General features: G+C 49.1%; 1 protein-coding gene and 1 long non-coding RNA gene across 4 annotated transcripts in view; one reads left to right on the top strand and one right to left on the bottom strand.

Moving 5' to 3' along the window:
- Positions 1–16649, bottom strand: part of LOC134171747 (uncharacterized) — a 369803-nt gene that overhangs the window by 226540 nt on the left and 126614 nt on the right. The window lies entirely within an intron of this gene.
- The window catches only part of PLXNA4 (plexin A4), a 467834-nt gene continuing 463039 nt past the window's right edge, over positions 11855–16649 (top strand). The window contains exon 1 of one of the 3 annotated variants that reach the window (XM_062634252.1): positions 11855–12141. The gene's annotated coding sequence lies outside the window, so the exon portion shown is untranslated. Of the gene's footprint in view, positions 12142–13180; positions 13461–16649 lie in introns of those variants that run through there. The other 2 variants (XM_062634250.1, XM_062634251.1) reach the window with 2 other exon arrangements.

Genomic DNA, 16649 nt, shown 5'->3' with positions numbered 1-16649 from the left:
GCATCATCACCAGAAGACTTGTTGAAGAAAGAGGCAATGCAGCTGTAATGGAGATAATGCATTGAACACTTCTCTGTGGTGCAGGTGTGACTGTGGCAGGGCTGGGGACTGACCCCACTTCTCCAAGCCTTGATTCAACAGGCATCATTGGGGAACGACCTCCACTGATCATTACTTTGACTGCAGACGACAAGCCTCCAGGGAGATGAGAATCCACCTCAGACCAGCTTGCAAGAGGAAGGCTTTGATGAGAAACAGAGAATGAGTCAAGCTAACAAAGAATTAATTGTTACTAGCACAAAAAATACCCTAAACAAACCAAAACTGCTCATTCCTGTAGCTGAGGTTCACGTACTGCCACAAGCTCAAGATAAGAATCATTGTTGCATCCAGACACAGGTATTGTGTGGGTTTCTGTCTCTGCAATAGTCATAAGTTTAAAAAATGTATTGATTTTATAATTAAGGCACTCTGCAATCATAAAGTTAAAAGCCATGCAAACAGATACACAGAGACCACATAAAGATAAACAAACATTTAGATCTAACACAGCATAAGTGCAATAATCACCTATAAATGTAGTAATCGCCAACTGTTTAATATAAATCAGGAGCAAACAAAAGAAGAGATGGAATGGAAATTATTATTTGTACTAGAGAAGCTGCAGAGGCCACAACCAAGATCACAGCTCTCTTATGCCAGGTAGCACCCACATACATAATGAAAGGCAGCCCTTGATGCAAACAGCTCCACAATGAAGTCCAGACTTGAACAGAGAAGTAGTGGAAGTAGAGTTGTGCTCCCATCTCAAGGTCTATCAGGGCAAAACTGAGCCCTCCTGATGCCCAGATCCATCTCCACCATGCAAGCATACGAATGAGATTAAACTGGCAGTTGGTTTTATTTCATAGAATCACAGAACCATAGAATGGTTTGGGTTGGAAAGGGCCTTAAGATCATCCAGTTCCAACCCTCCTGCCACAGGACACCTCCCACTAGAGCAGGTTGTTCAAAGCCCCGTCCAACCTGGCCTATTTCAGGCATATAATCAAATTGTCAGGAAAAATAATGCAATTTCTTCCTGGGCTGTTTTTGGCAATGGTAGAAGTATCTTTTGAGCCTGTGACTGTGTGAGACCTGAGATCACTGACAACCCAGCAGCAGAGACACCGGTGTGTGGGGGGAGCCTCTCCATCTTTCCTTTGGTGCTTTCCTGCTCTTTAGCAATCACAAATGTTCACTGAGCAGGAACTGTGAACAAGGTGGCCCAGCAAGAAGCTCACGGGGTCATTTTTCTTCTACTACATCAGTCACAAGGTAGGATTCATCACATTTATAGCTGGAGATGTTTATATTTAAGTTACTCACCTCAAAGCCTCCTTTGATGCTGAGAAAAAGCCTTTTTTAGCCTTTTGGAGAATATTCAGACATTTTATCCAAGGCATGACAGCCCCTGAGTGCTGGCTGAGGGATATCTGCAGCAGGGATATCGTGTAGGTATTCCAAACCCAAACCCTCCCACCCACAGCACGGACTTGGAAAACCCTATCCTACCTGCCAGGGGACCATCAGTAGGGGCTGCAGGAGGGATAGGGAGTAGGATAGGCTTGGATGCAATCACCATCTTCATCTGACCCTTCTTTCTGCTTCTGGTACATTTTCTCTGCAAGATGCTGCCTGTTGCATCTTTAGCGTGATCCTCTGATGAGTCTTTCATGTTGTTTCGACCTGAAAACAGTGGAGGTTAATTTATCACCTTCAATTACTGCAGGATCTTAAAACCATAAGAAAACAAAGTATTTTATTTCTCCTGTTGGCCACCCTTCCTACTTCTGCTCCAGAGGCGGCTGTGATCCCAGGATGTGCAGAATATATCAAGTGTCATGTTGTCTAATTCCCCAGCCACAGATAGATAAAGAAATAAAGACAACTGCTATAAGCTTTTTAATTAAATGTTAAAAGCCCTTGATTAAAGAGCCATAAATCACTGAGAGACCTTTACATTTCTACAATGTCTTATGTCCTGGCATGTACTGTTCTCAATCACCTACTCGTTTGGCTGAAGAGGTACCTCCAAATGTTGGCCACCAGCTGCTGAACTCCTATTGGGTAAAGGATAATAAGGAGTGGAAGCAACACTTAGAATCATAGAATCATAGAACAGTTAGGGTTGGAAAGGACCTTAAGATCACCCAGTTCCAACCCCCCTGCCATGGGCAGGGACACCCCACACTAAACCATCTCACCCAAGGCTCTGTCCAACCTGGTCTTGAACACCGCCAGGGATGGAGCATTCACAACCTCCCTGGGCAACCCATTCCAGTGCCTCACCACTCTCACAGGAAAGAATTTCCTCCTTAGATCCAACCTAAACTTCCCCTGTTTCAGTTTTAACCCATTACCCCTTGTCCTATCACTATAGTCTCTAATGAAGAGTCCCTTTCCAGCATCCCTATAGGCCCCCTTCAGATACTGGAAGCTGCTATGAGGTCTCCACGCAGCTTCTCTTCTCCAGGCTGAACAGCCCCAACTTTCTCAGCCTGTCTCCATACAGGAGGTGCTCCAGTCCCCTGATCATCCTCGTGGCCTCCTCTGGACTTGTTCCAACAGTTCCATGTCCTTTTTATGTTGAGGACACCAGAACTGCACACAGTGCTCCAGGTGAGGTCCCACAAGAGCAGAGTAGAGGGGCAGGATCACCTCCCTTGACCCGTTGGTCACGCTCCTTTTGATGCAGCCCAGGATATAAACACTTAAATCAGGGTAATATAAATGTGCTGGCAGGAAAACCCTGAGGATTAGGGCTTAGGTCCTCTGGGAAATGATACTTCTTTTGCTGTCCTGGTGTAGCATGGGGGAAGCTCATAGACTCATAGCCTCATAGACTCATAGAATCACAGAGTAGTTAGGGTTGGAAAGGACCTTAAGATCATCCAGTTCCAACCCCCCATAGAACTGGATAGGTTGGGAAAGACATTTAAGTTCATCAAGTCCAGCCATAGCACTGCCAAGTTCACTTCTAGCCGTGTCCATAAGTGCCCCATCTATTTTCAGCTGTGTGGCTTTATCCTGGTGCGGTCTATGACTCCTGTGGTGGATGAAGGCAGGGCTGTGGTATCTGCAGGGCTGGTGATGCTGCCTGCAGTCCTGCGTGATCCAGACCTGCTGCCCTGGAGAAGATGTCAGTGAATTCACTCTGCTGCAATGAAGGAGTGAGCTCCTGCACCAAAGTGTTTCCAGTCTCAGCAAGCACAGATGACCCTGGGCTGGAGCAGAGCATGGATGCAGAGCACCCTGGATAGGTCCACATTCAATGAAGAACACACCTGAGGTTCCCCATGGCTTTGCTGTTTCCAGCTAAGGCTCTTTAACCTCTCCTGCTGATTTAGCCTGCCATGAGTCTGATGTTCAGGGATGCAGGTGGGAGATGGCCAAACATGCAAAGCATCCTCTCTGTGCAGGTGGACTTCTATATCCAGGAATCTGGTCCTAGGATGCGCATGTACCACATCAAACATGCATGAACACTGGCTCAGAGACGTGCTAGGAAAACACTTGCAAAATGGAAACCTGTTTTGAAACTCCCCCAAAACCTCATGTCATGTCTATCAGAGCTTGCAACCCTGCTTACCAGTCACAGGGATGAATCAGGGCTCACCTCTTTCAGTGATCCTCTACTGTAGGTGAATTTAATCCAATGCCTCAAAGTGTGACAAGGAATTTAATTATTTGGAAGTTCTATGAAGGAAAGGAGGGTCAAACCTGCTGGATAATTTATTCATTGCTAATATTTCCAGCAGCTGTAATTGAGATGCTCTTTTAATTGTCCAAGCCACACCAAAAAGCAGCTTTCCTCATAACGACTTCGAAGGTAACTGTCATTCAGCTGTATAAACCTCGATCAAAGGTGGCTTTTGACTGGCTGATGGTATCACCCACTGCCTTGCCTTTATTTTAGCTTATTAAAATTGATCCTAAATAAACCTGATACGCCCCAAATTATTTTCCTTAAATTAATTTGAATGCAATTTGTCCTGGGCTCGATCTGCTGCCATGTTGAATCTCACAATGCAAACAAGAGTTTGTTGGGTCACTTTAATTAATTTGATTCTATATCTCAGCCCTCCTCCCCATCACCCGCAGTAAATGGAATTATTGAGGAATAACAGAGATAATGCTGGCAAAATAACACACTGTGACGAGACCAAGCTTTGCTTCTTTAGGAGGGGAAAGAAGAAACAGGCACTACACGTTGAGGTGGTTTATTTGTGATTAAATGCGTCTGCTTTGCCTCGGCATTTATCTTGCAGGGACAGCTCCAGATCAGACCAAATGCATCACTCTATTAACATTATCTCTCTGTACATTTGAGTGGGGCTCCCTAGATAATAAAGGGTTACAACATGTGTATCCAGCTTTTATTTCTTCAGTGGGGATTTGCACGAAGGGTGTTAGGAGGAGGAGAAAGATGGGGGAGGGATGCTGCTCCCAAGTTGTTTGGGTGAGAAGTCAAATGGCTTCAAAGAGATGGAGTGATTTAATTCAAAGCCCCTAACTGAGATATTGGTGCCAGGAGATGTACAAAATGACCTGGGTTTAAAGAGATAATGTTGGGTCATTTTATGCAAAGGCCTTGTCTTGAAGTGCTGAGGAGCTTCACAACATAGCTACTGCATCTGCAGAGCTTTGTCTGAGTGGAAAGAGAAATGGGAAAAAAGGAGGTGTTGCAGATGATCCAAAACATGGCAGGAATTTGGGATGAAGGCACTCCCAAAAGGAGCATGTGGTGGTTTGGGAGAGCGGTGGAAAGAAACTGAAACAATCAGGGGTGCAAGAAAGATCAGTCAGACGCCTTGTGCTGTACCTGAATGAAGGAGATCTTCCCATAGGAAAGTTGGGAAATGAAGGAAGCAGAGAGGTGGCGATCTTAGCATGATTCAGAAAATAAATCCTGGTGATGGAAACATCCATGTGAACAGCACGTAAAGTATGAGGATGTTCCTCTATAGAAGGGAAACCTCTTGTCCCATACTTTGCTTATGTGAGTATGGGTGGCTCCAAGCATCCTCAGTGGCAGTGGAATTTCAGTCTCCACAGACCACTGTCCTGATCTGCTTGGCAGTTTGTATACACTCAGAGGTGGAAGGAGGTAAAACACTGGCTTTAGAAGAGAGTAAGTTAGAATTTGCACTCTTGCGATGTTGCACCATCAGTTTATAGCACTGCAAAGGGCTCACAGCTCTTCAAAGCTGCCCTCCAGTGCATCCTTTCCTCACCACAGATGAATCCATCCAGCACAGAATAGGAATCAACGCTGTTTTCTATAGGTCCTACCAATAAACACAGTGGAGAAGGCAGCTGCCCTGTTTCTGTACATGCATATATATATGTATTTTGTGAGGTTTTGGAAAGGCTGGTTGAATAAGCCCCACTTCAACATTAGATAAGACATGCCTGCTCTTGTGAATATGTGAGCATTTTGAGGGGTGCTTTATAAAGGGCTGAGCAGCATCATTGTGCTGTAAATCCAGGGGACCAGAGTGACCACGTACAGGCTATCTAACAAGTGATACTGTTCATCAGGGAAAAGGCTTTTCCTCTCCCTTCCTGTTTCTCTTTCTTCAGTCACCCTATTCCACTCCCCCCCTTTCCTGTCGTTCCTCCTTCTGCTCTTCCTTTCTGATACCATGGTGATGAAGCTGACATATAAGAATAGCTATTCTTCACTGGGGTTCCCGCAACATCCCGAGATGAGCTTCTGCTTCTCCCTCTCTTTGTCTCCCACGTTTACTAAGTGGGGTAACTCCATGTGCTGCCAACCCCACATGCTAAGAAATATGCGCTAGCCTTCCCCCTTCTCCCTGCTTCCTATTTCCATGTGATTGGCTTAAAAATCATGAGTTGCAACAAAAATACTCATAAATATTTGGCTTGGTTTCCTTCTTTTTCTGTTTGTTCTTTTAGCTTGGGGCTCTAACAAAGCAAACCTTTTGCCATGGCTACCTACCCATGCCCAGCACTGATCTGGGGCAGTTTCAGCCACATTTGACAAGCAGTGGGATGATCTTGTTTCTGAAAGTTTTGTGGAAGTAGGTGGCTGAGTAGATGTGGTGAAGAAAATACTAAAGACACACAGGAAAGAGGCTTTATAAAAACCCCCTCTTCAGAAGTAGCTGTGATTCACATCCACAATTAGCTGTGAGATTTGGTAGGCTGTAAAGTATATTTTGCATTTGCATTTCCTGCTATCCGAGGGTGGCAAACTTCCCAAAACACCTTCCCAGATTTTATTACCAATTGCAAGGTCTGGGTCTTCTTGGGAAAATCCCTGCAGGTCCAGCCTGGCTCCTGTCTTCTCTCCTGCACCTTTGGTACCCACTGGAGCATCACCCAGGAGCTGCATCAGAGCAGCAAGCCTGACCCAGGCTCTCAAATCCCAAAGCAAAGCCTTAATCTCTGGATTAAGCCCTTTCCCTCTTTAGGCTCTCCTATTTTCCTTTGGATTTCTTCTGATTTGAGCACTGCTTCTCCTTAGCTGAATCCAGCCAACCCTTTCAATACTGCGTGCCTCCAGTGCCAGCATCCAGCTCCCTCCTTCCAGACAGTCTCCAGCTCTTCCTGCATGTCCCTGATCTGCTTTTCTCTGCCTCTCTACCCATTTCTCCATCCCATCCTTCAACCTCCAAAACCTCCACACTCCTTATCTCCCCTTGGTGCTCTCCAGCCATCCCAAGCAGGGATTGATTGCTCTTCCCATTTGCATTGTCCTCCAGAATGGGAAAGCAATGGATTTGTCCCACTTTCTCTGCTTGTATCTTATCACTCCACCTGCCTGCTTCCAATATTATTCCCTTTCACTCATCTCCCATAGTTTGAAGTAGCCCCTCTCAGTCGTCCCCTCATTTAATTCGACAGCCCCAACGTGTGTTTTATATTCTCCTTATCATTATGGCCTGACTGCTCCCCTGGCTCTCATTTCACCCTGCCTCTGTCCATCTGCCCCTCTTCCGTGACCGTCCCCCTTCTGTTTTGTTTGGACAAGTGACAGCCTGGGTGTGACCAGTGGTGATAATGGTTGGCAAATATTTGCAAGAAGAAGGAGAAAAATTGCTCACTGGGGAGTTTCAAGGGAGAGGGCAGGGGGTGAATGGAGGGGAGGGGAGAAGGCCGGGACAGGGCGGATGGGTTGGGAAGATGTGCAGATGATGCTGTCGGACTGAGTACATCATAAATCCCCTCTGGGTAGACAGGGGATGGGTAATGAGCATCTCTCTCATCCCTGGGTCTGCTTGGAAGGGCAGGATCTACCTGGCAGTGGCACCTTGCTTCGAAGTGGAGATGGGGAAGGATGAATTGGAGCAGGGGGATAGAGGAGATGGAATGGGAAGGGAGACAAGGAGTTGAAATCATAATAAAAAGGGGAACTTTGAGCTGAATAATTCTGGAAAGCTTCCTGCAACTCAACTGGAGCTGGTGATTTAGGGTATGAACAATGTTAGCATGATCTGAAATATATACTGATGGGAAGGAACCCTGGTGATAAAGCCAAGGGAGGGACAGTCAGACCCTTCAGGTGTGTGGCTCCTGCTGGTTGCTGGGTTTATTCCCTGGGACAACGTAAAGAACATCCAAACAAGTGTTAAAGAAATGAAGTCAAGCCTCACCTCTGGCTGACACTGCATCATAGCTGCTAAAGGGCTAAGAGAAGGGGGACACATTAGATAACTGATGTATTATTCAACGTCCTACTAATGAATCTGCCCCCAAAAGTACACTGTGTGGACTGGCAGGGTAGTGAAGGGGGCTGCCAGAAGCTGCACAGCAAATGAGTGGCAGAGGAGAAAGTGTCCCTTCCACAGCTCTGCTCCATGCCAGGACACCTCTGGTTTCTTAAACACACCAATGTGCAACCCCTGAGACTCCGAAAACAAAGCACAAGTGAAGGATGTCTTGGATGGATCCACCTGAGGGCTTTTTCTCCCACCTATCATTAGAAACTGGTTTCAAAGAGATTCTGACCATAGGGGAAGGCAGTGGCTGGTGACCAAGTGGCACAATCCCACTCTTCCCTGCAAACATCTTCTTCCTTTGCAGGTTTTTATAGCACTTTCATCTCATTTTCTATCAACATGACCCTTCCTGAAGGTGCTAAAACTGCCAAAAAAGCTGATAGTGCGACAACCCTGCCAGCCAACACTCAGACCAAAACCTGCCCTTTGGGGCAAAGCTCATCCCACCCATCTCCGAGGTGTCAGGAGTAACAACACAGAGCTGTGGACACGCTTGCAACAGCTTGCAATGGATTCCCCCCTACCCAAAGCATGATGAAGACCTCCTTTGTCAGCAGCAGGGATGATGACAGCTACCCAGGAGAAGATGATTTCCTTTCGGGTGTCAGCAAAGCGGGGCAAGTTGGGTAACCCTTCAACACCTAAACGACTAAAGGGCAGAAAGGGGTGAAGCAGAGACCCGGAGAAACAAGCTCATAAGCGAACAGCCCTCTCCCCAGGGCTTTTTTGGGAGGATTTCACCCAGTTTTAGGCATTTCCAGAGCTGCCACCAAGCGCGGTCGCTGCAGGTGGCGCTGCAATGTAGGTTTTTAGCTGCTGGAGCTGTGTAAGCAGCAGCTCTGGCTTTTAGCAACTTAAATCCCACGTTGGTTTAACAAACTGGTAAAATGGTGGGGGGAAATAATGATTAAAACCACCCCAAACTACCAAAACTTCTTCAGTTCCTCCTTCTCTTTCTCTTTTCTTTATGTTTTTGACTTTTAATGGGCTCCTTGCTTTGTTACTGAAATTAAAGCGCACGGAGGCACATCCTCTGAAGAAAAAAAAGGTGTTTTCTGCTCTTTGGGTGTTGTTGGAAGTGATCCCTGCGTGTGGCTCGGGTAGCAAGGCATGAAATGAAAGGCTATGTGTGCTGTTTGCTGCTGTCCTGCTTGTCACAGTGATGCTGTCGGCATCCAGGACTTCACAAGCAATGGGGACCAAACAGGTGTTTTGGGACAGCATGGGGGGAAATCAGGGACAGGAGGTCTTTTGAATGGAGATAACATGGTTTTATCTCTCCCCAGATGATGCTGATAGCAGCTTTGGTGCTGTTTGGGGCTGAGACCTGGTGAGTTGTTCCCCTGGAGCAGGGCAGTTGGGGTACCCAGCACCTCTCCAGAGGGACCCATGATCTCTGCTGTCACTGTGGATGGGGACAAAATATCTTCTTGATGACAACAGGGTGAGCCTGAACCCTCCTTGTCCTCGGGCTCTTTTACTGCTGCTGTTCACAGGCCAGGGGAGGTCATTTGGGTTTTCCAGCCCTAACCCCTTCCCGCCCGCTCTGCCTGGTTCATGAAAAGGCCTATAAATAAAGTCTCATTTGTCATTCACCCCTTTATGAACCCAACAGCACATGGATATATTGACTCATGCCATTGTCTTAAGAAGCAGAAGGAATCTGTATTAATTAGAAGGAATCTGTATTAATTAGAAGGAATCTGTATTAATTTCTTCCTCCTCGCCAGATAGTGGGAAGTAATCTCGGCGTACCCAGATTATCCCTTTTCAGCAGAACAGCCTGGTTTTAAATGCAAGACCAAATTTCCCAGAGATTTTCATATGTTTTATTAAATGGAACTGCAAACCAGGCTGGACATTAAATAATACTGTCCTGCTCACAACAGCAGTGATCTTCAGAGGTTACTAACCTGCCATTGTATCTCTCAGATTTCCGCCTCGCTCTTCCGTTGTCATTTTGCTGTGTTATTACTCTTCAGGCTTCACAAAGTATTCATTTCTCTGAATGAAAACAAATGACTCCTCGCAAGAGGCGGGAGATAAAGAAGAATAAATACATTTTATGCACCACCTTAAGAAAAGAAAAGAGGGGGGATCTGAATCCCCGTCCATCCATCAGGAAATGTAAAGCAGAGCTCAGGCAAGATGCACGCGCGTGCATAGGCACGTGTCGGGGAGATAAAACTTAGTTTAAGGGAAAATGCATGATATTGTTAAATATGATATTGTTAAAACCAAGTATCTCGGAGGATGCAAATAGACCCCCGTGTTTGGTGGCATAAATTGAGGATGATTAGAAATACAAAGCTTGGATTAAGCCTGGTTTCCTATGAATGGGAGAGGCTGGGGTTGGGAGGGAGGGAGGAAGGGGAGTCCTGCTGTGCTTGGTGCTGTACAACGTACCTCCTGAGAGGCAATCCCTGCTTCTCACTACGGCTATTGCTCTCCATTAGTGGTGGGACACCTTCACCATCCCTGCTGGATGCATTCATCTTGCGTACGGGGTAAAGGTAAGCTGCAGGATCACCCTGAGGGTTTTCCCCTCCCTGCCTTGATGTGAGCCAACATCCCTGGAAGCAGAGGTGGTTTCTCCTTTGCTTCCCTTTCATTTCCATAGGCCTTTGCAAGATGCCCATCAGGGCTCCCCAGTCTTCCACCACGAGGAAGCCCTGTTGCTACGTGCTGCTATCAACACCCTGAGAGAATCTCTTTCCTCCCAGCCATCTGCTGCCTGCTCTACTTTGGGCTCCAGGAGAGCCCTGGTATTACCTGCAGAGAGGATGTCAGGTCTCTGCATGGGGGGAACTCTGCAGACCACAGCCCGCTGGACACGGAACCCAGGCAGTGAGCACTAATAGCTTTTACAAAACACTATTATTCCTCTGGCTGCCAGGAATTAAATGAAGACCCGGAGAGCAGAGCAGCTTGCAGCCGCTCTGTAGGATTACTGCTCACCCAAGCTGAGAGATTGATCTTCCCCCGAGCCTCCCTGCACTGGCTCTGATGGGCTCCCCTCCTCATTTGGTCCTCTCTGGAGGAGAGCAGAGGGGCACACGCCGGAGAGGGAAGAGGGAGGCAGATGTCAACCAGAGCTGTGATGCAGGAGGGCTTTTTGGAGGCAGCAGCAAGATTGGATTCCGTGATTATGTATTTTTTCCCTTTTTTTTTTCCTCCTTTTCTTGGGGGGGCAGAGACATTTCCCAATTAGCCCAATCACATCCTAGGTGTCAGTAGTGAGTAGCAGCGAGGGAAGGCACCCGAAGGAGAAATCAAGGCAGCGGGAGTTGCAGCCGTGGGAGAGCGGCGTCCCCTCTCCGGTCCCCATCCTCATCCCTATCCCCATCCCCATCCCCTACAAACTTTAGGGCTGCCAAAAGCTGCTCGGGTGACCCCCTCCAAAGACAAACTGCGCCCCTCTTCCTTCTCCCCTCTCCCAGAGGTGGGTGGGCTGGCAAAAGGAGGAGCAACTGGCCACTCTCTGCAAAAAAAAAAGGGGGAAATAAAGGAAAGGCAGAGAAAAAGGACAGAAAGGGATTTTTATATTATTATTGATGATATTATTATTATTGATGTTATTATTGTTGATATTATTATTATTATTGCTATCCCCCCTGCCGTGCTGAGCTCGCATTCCCAGCGCACTTCCACACCTCCCCGGCTTTTCCTATTGCTTCCTATTTGGAAGAGGGGTGTGTGCGTCTTCTCGTGCCTTGTGTTTGCAAAAGGAGCCTGGGTGTCCAAGCCCTCTCCCGCAGCCACCATTGGCGAGGAGGGCTGGGGAGGAAGAGGCTGGCGAGACAGCCGCAGTGCGAGCCCTCCGCGGCGGGCGGGCGGGCGGGCAGCGGCGCGGAGCCGGGCATAGCCGCGTAGCGCATCCCCTGCTTGCACCCCGCCTGCTGGCCTCCCCCCTCCCTCCTTGCTGATTTAGAGCCAGGGAGGGGGGGAAGGGCTGGGGGAGGGAGGGAGGGAAGGGGTGATTTGGGGGGGGGGGGGGGGGGAGTGAAAACTGGAGCTGCGTTTCTTTTCCCCCCACCCTTAAACCCCCCCCCCCCCCCCCCCTTTCCTCCTCCCCGGGCTCTGGGCGAGCCAGACACGGTTTGCCCAGTGCAGGGAGAGGGGCTCCGTGTTCCGCCTCCGTGGAGTATTTGGGATTGGAGAGAGACATACACACACATACACACACACACACACACACACACGCACAGAGACCATCTGCAGTGTCAATGCGGCGCCTGCTCTGAAGACTGAAGTGGGGGGAAAGGAGAGGAGAGGAAAAAGAATTTTATATATATATATATATATTTATATAGACCGAAACCCACCCAAAGCAAGCGAGGAACGTTCGCAGGTAAGGACCCCTGCCCCGCACGGGCAGCGGGGCTGGAGGGAGGGTGCTCCGGAGGATGCCCCGGAGGATGCTCCGGAGGATGCCCCGGGAGGGCCGGCGGGGCTGCAGCGGTACCTGCCCTCCTCACCTGGCGGGAGTGGAGGGGGGGCCCTGGGACACCCCCAAACGCTGCTTCCTCCCCTTCCAGGGGTGTGTGGAAGGGGGGTCGTGGCTGGAAGCGGGGACCCCCCGCGGGCAGCGGGCACGGCCCCTCTAGGGCCGGCTTTGGAGGATGCTGGTGGGGTTCGCAGCAGGGACCCCCCTTCCTCCACATCCCCAGGGCGGAGGGGACGCGGTGTCCTCACCCCCCACCCTCCCCCCCTCCCCTCCCCGGAGTCCCCGATGGCTTTTTCCCTATGCACAAGGCTCAACTTTTCCTCCCGGAGGTAGCGGCTCCGGCGTCGCAGCCTGTCCCTCCTCACCTCACCTCCGGCTGCGGATTTTCCTCCCTTCGGGAGGGATTTTTACCCTTCTCGGTGCTCCAGAGCCTTCCTTGGATGAGGGGCTGGAGGCATTTGGAAACTTTTCCTTGCTCCCGGTGAGGCTGCGGCTGGTCGGGGCTGGAATCAGAGCCCTTTTCCCGGGGAGGATCAACACCTCCCCGGTTGACCGATGGGTGGGTATAGGGGCCACCCCGCGCGGGGAACACCTAGAAGGGAAGGGAGACCCCCGTCGTTTCCCTTCCTGCGAGGTGCTGGAGAGTTTAACTGCCCAAATCCCGGTTGCGGGCTGAGAAACCTCCCTCCTTCCGCGCGTATGTGTGCTGCAACCGAAACCTGCGTTATTGATGCTCTTCGTTTATCAGACATATGCCCTTAAATTATGTAGACAGGGAGAAGTGATCTAAACACCGAGCCGGCACATGGTTTTGGTGGAAATATGATACTCCGGCAGCAGATGAGTTCCTCCCAGATAAACAAACCCACTTGCTCAGCCCCAGCAGGGCTAAGTGATGTTTGGGTTTGTAGCGGCTGCATGTGGCTGCTACATCCCCAGCCCAGAGGAAACCCTTCTCTTGGGGCCCCATCTGCTCCTAGTGCTGGGGAAGGGATGCAGCGTTTGCAGGGCTGGATTTGGGTGTAGGACCTGCAGGGACTCGCCTCCATGGAAAGGACCAGGTGGAAAGCTTGTGACTGCGTTCCTCTCCTATAAAACTTCCACCCCGCGTCTGCTCCGCTTTGCTTTCCAGCCGGGCAACCGTGCCAAAAAGCTCGCTGGAAAACGCACCTGATTTTCCACGGCTTCCCTCCGCCACCGGGATGCGATGCCTCGGATGCAAGGTCTGGGGAAAGCAAAGGGGATGAGCGGTGCAGAGCGGGAAGGTTTGGACCGGGACCCGTGAGACTGCCGGGGGATGCTGTTATTCCAGGGAACAATGAATCAAAAGGGATTTTGACAGCCGATGCAACCACTCGCAGCCTTCTAGGGACTTAAACTGAGTCCTGAACAAGCATTTTGGGAGGCATAAAGCGCGCTAACTTATTCTCTTTTATCTGTCCTCTGTTTCACCCGGGGCTTGTTTATAGAAGCCGGTTAAATCCGTGAGCGGGCAGGACCACTGGAGCATGGGGCTGCTTTTCTTTGGCGTCTCTGTGATTTTAATTACAGCGTGTGCCTCCCAGGGTGCGATTAGGTGCTTCCTCCCCTTGGCTCAGCCGCTGCTTTAAGGTTTAGGGGATGGGAGCAGCGTTTTGTTTGTGGTTTAACTGCCTCGGGAAGCGTGTGTTTGTTTGTTTGTGCAGGGGATCCTTCACTAGAGCCGGGCTTCAAGCCGTGCAACAGATGTGTGTGTCTGCTTTCCGTGTGCAGCCAGGTTTAAACATGCAACCCCAGCCCCGGCGTGAAAGCCTGGGATTTTCTTCCCTCTTCTGCCCAGCCCCATCCTTCATGGGGGTATCTCCTTTCCGAAAGGACGAGTTCAAGGCTTTTCCTTTCCGTCCCATCTTAAATGCGCGGTGCTCGGCGGTATCAAGATGCGGAATAAATGACAGCCGCATCATCTAAGTGCTGTTTATGTCCGAGACGGGTGTTTTAAAGTACAAGCTTGATGATCAATCACAGTGCTGTTGGGAAGCTTTGCTTGATGATTGTAACTGCCTTGTAGGCGCCGAAGACTGGTGTTGAATCTGTTCAGCGTGCAAGCCGGCACCTGGCTAGCGGAGGGATGAGTGCTATTGCAAATCCTAGGAGAGATGCTGAACTTCTCCATGGGGAAAGGAAATACTCGAGCCTTTCCTCATGCATTCACCTGCCAGCATCCCTCCCTGCACCCTCAGCCAGCCTAATGCTACACAGCCTGTAGATGTGGCAAAGCAAAAGGCTCAGTACAGGCGTGATCTCTTCCACTGGGAAGACAGAAACCATCTTCGGCAGGCAGATCCCGGGGGGCAGTGGGTTGCTAGAGCTGGTTTCATGTAGACTCCTCTACTTTCGCAGGGTGAGGAGGATGCTGGAGCCGCTTTTGTGTTGCATCTTTTTCTTTTCCCTGAATTGCTTTGTCTCTGCCTCCCAGTTTCCTCGGTGTTGAGCTGTTGCAATAAAACCCGCCTCCTTCCCGCAGTGCTGGGGTTTGATTTGCGCGCTCACACGCCCCAGGGTGAAAAGCTTTGCGAGGTCTTACGATGCTCCAGCGTGCTGAGGGTTATGCGGTGTAGGAATTCATTTCTTCTTTGGAAGGGGGCACTGAAAAGCTTCCTTAAAACCTGATAACGATGTTTCCATAGTAGGTTTGTGCACTGCGTTGGCATCCTATGCCAGGAGGTGGATAGAGGTAGGGCTTTTGGAGTTAGTGATGCCAAAGTTTGCAGCTTGCCGTTGCCTACAGGTGTTTTTGAGCAAATTGGCATGCTGTCCTGGGAGGCATTTGGATCTTCGTGATTTATCATTCACTGTACCCCTTCAAAGTGAGATCCCGTACAGCTGAGACTGAAATGCAACAGATGCACTGCTGATACTCAAAACTCTCATGTCCTGCCCGTGAATCCCCCTCCCCAGTTAGGGATACATTTTAGATTATGGCTGTTTCCCATTATAAAGCCCTCAAACTGCTTACTGCTCAAATAAAAAGCCCTTTCTGGTCCCTGCCAGTGTGACAAAAGGCTTCAGAGAGCTCTTTCTTACTCCTTCTTTCTTGCTTGCAAGACTCAGTTAATGGACACCAACTGCTCCAGGTGCCCAAGGCAACGAGACTTCCTGTCTGCACAGAGTCTGTGGGCAACTGCAGGGTATCAGTGATGAGTGTGCTTCCCTGCATGACTGTCTTCATAGACTCATAGAACAGTTAGGGTTGGAAAAGACTTTAAGCTCATCCAGTTCTATTGCATCCTTTAGGCTTGAGCTCTCGAGGAGCAGGAAACAAACAAACAAATACATAAAGAAATACATAGGGCTCCCCAGATGGTTTTCATTCCGAATCTGAAGTGTTTTAAACAAGTAAAGTATTCTCATTCCCCTGGTGCTGAGTGGGAAACTGAGGCACGGAGAGGCAAAAGGTTCAGTCTGCACTTAGCGATGGGAATCCTCACTCACTGCCATGAAATACGAACTGAACCCCAAGTGGTACTTGAAGATGAGAGCAGTGAGTGGTCCCCTGCCCTTGAGTCTTGATATTCAACAGCCAAGAGCAGGGCTAGGACACCTTCAAGATAGTTTTTTTCCCCCGTTCAAATGACAGATGGGTGCTTTAAAATGGGCAAACCTCATCTTGGCTTCATGCATTGGCTGAACAGCAGCTATGCTGTCCTGAACCTTGGTCCCTGTGTCTTTAAAATTGGGTACTAATGCTTTTAATCACCTTTGGGAATGGAGAAATCATTGCAAACCTGAGATGTGTTGTGACACCAACAGTCTGCCTGGTGATTTTCTGGCATTCCTCTTTGGTTTTATTTTGACTCATCCCACTGGAACTGTGTTTATTCTTCATTGGTGCATGTGCTCTGCTTGAACTCTTAGAGATGCTCTGAAGGCTTTCACCAGACACCCTTTTGTTTGGAAACTCAACGGTTAAGTCATTTTAGACACCTCTAGCCCATACAGTCTGGGGACACACTCTTCAAGGGTGATTCCTGGAGCCACGGGAGAAGCCAACTGTTCACTGAAGTATAATGTTCCCAGACGTTTGTATTTCAAACACTAATGTTTGTAGAAGATACCAAGTTCTCAGGGCTGGAGGAGAGTTTAAAGAGCTGAATGGGAGTAGCGACTGGGTTGAAAACTCCATTCCCTGATGGAGAAAACCAGTTGAAGATGTCCCAGCTCATTGCAGGGGGGGTGGACTAGATGACCTTAGAAGGTCCCTTCCAACCCAAACCAACCAGTCTATGATTTCCCACTATGCTGCCTATCAGCAGGTGGCTTTGACCTTACTTAGGAGGGATTTCAGTAGAGAAAGGTCATTTGCAGAGCCTGTGACTTGCTTTCACTTGAGGCTTGGCTGCTGACAAGGATTTTCAGTGTTTTTTAAACACTGC

This window comes from Pezoporus occidentalis, unplaced genomic scaffold, assembly GCF_034315485.1.
Source record: "Pezoporus occidentalis ecotype Australia unplaced genomic scaffold, CSIRO_AGI_Poc_V1 ctg42, whole genome shotgun sequence".
NCBI lineage: Eukaryota > Metazoa > Chordata > Aves > Psittaciformes > Psittacidae > Pezoporus > Pezoporus occidentalis.
The sequence above is the reverse complement of the archived record's forward strand: the minus strand, read 5'-3'. Positions and strand labels throughout refer to the sequence as shown.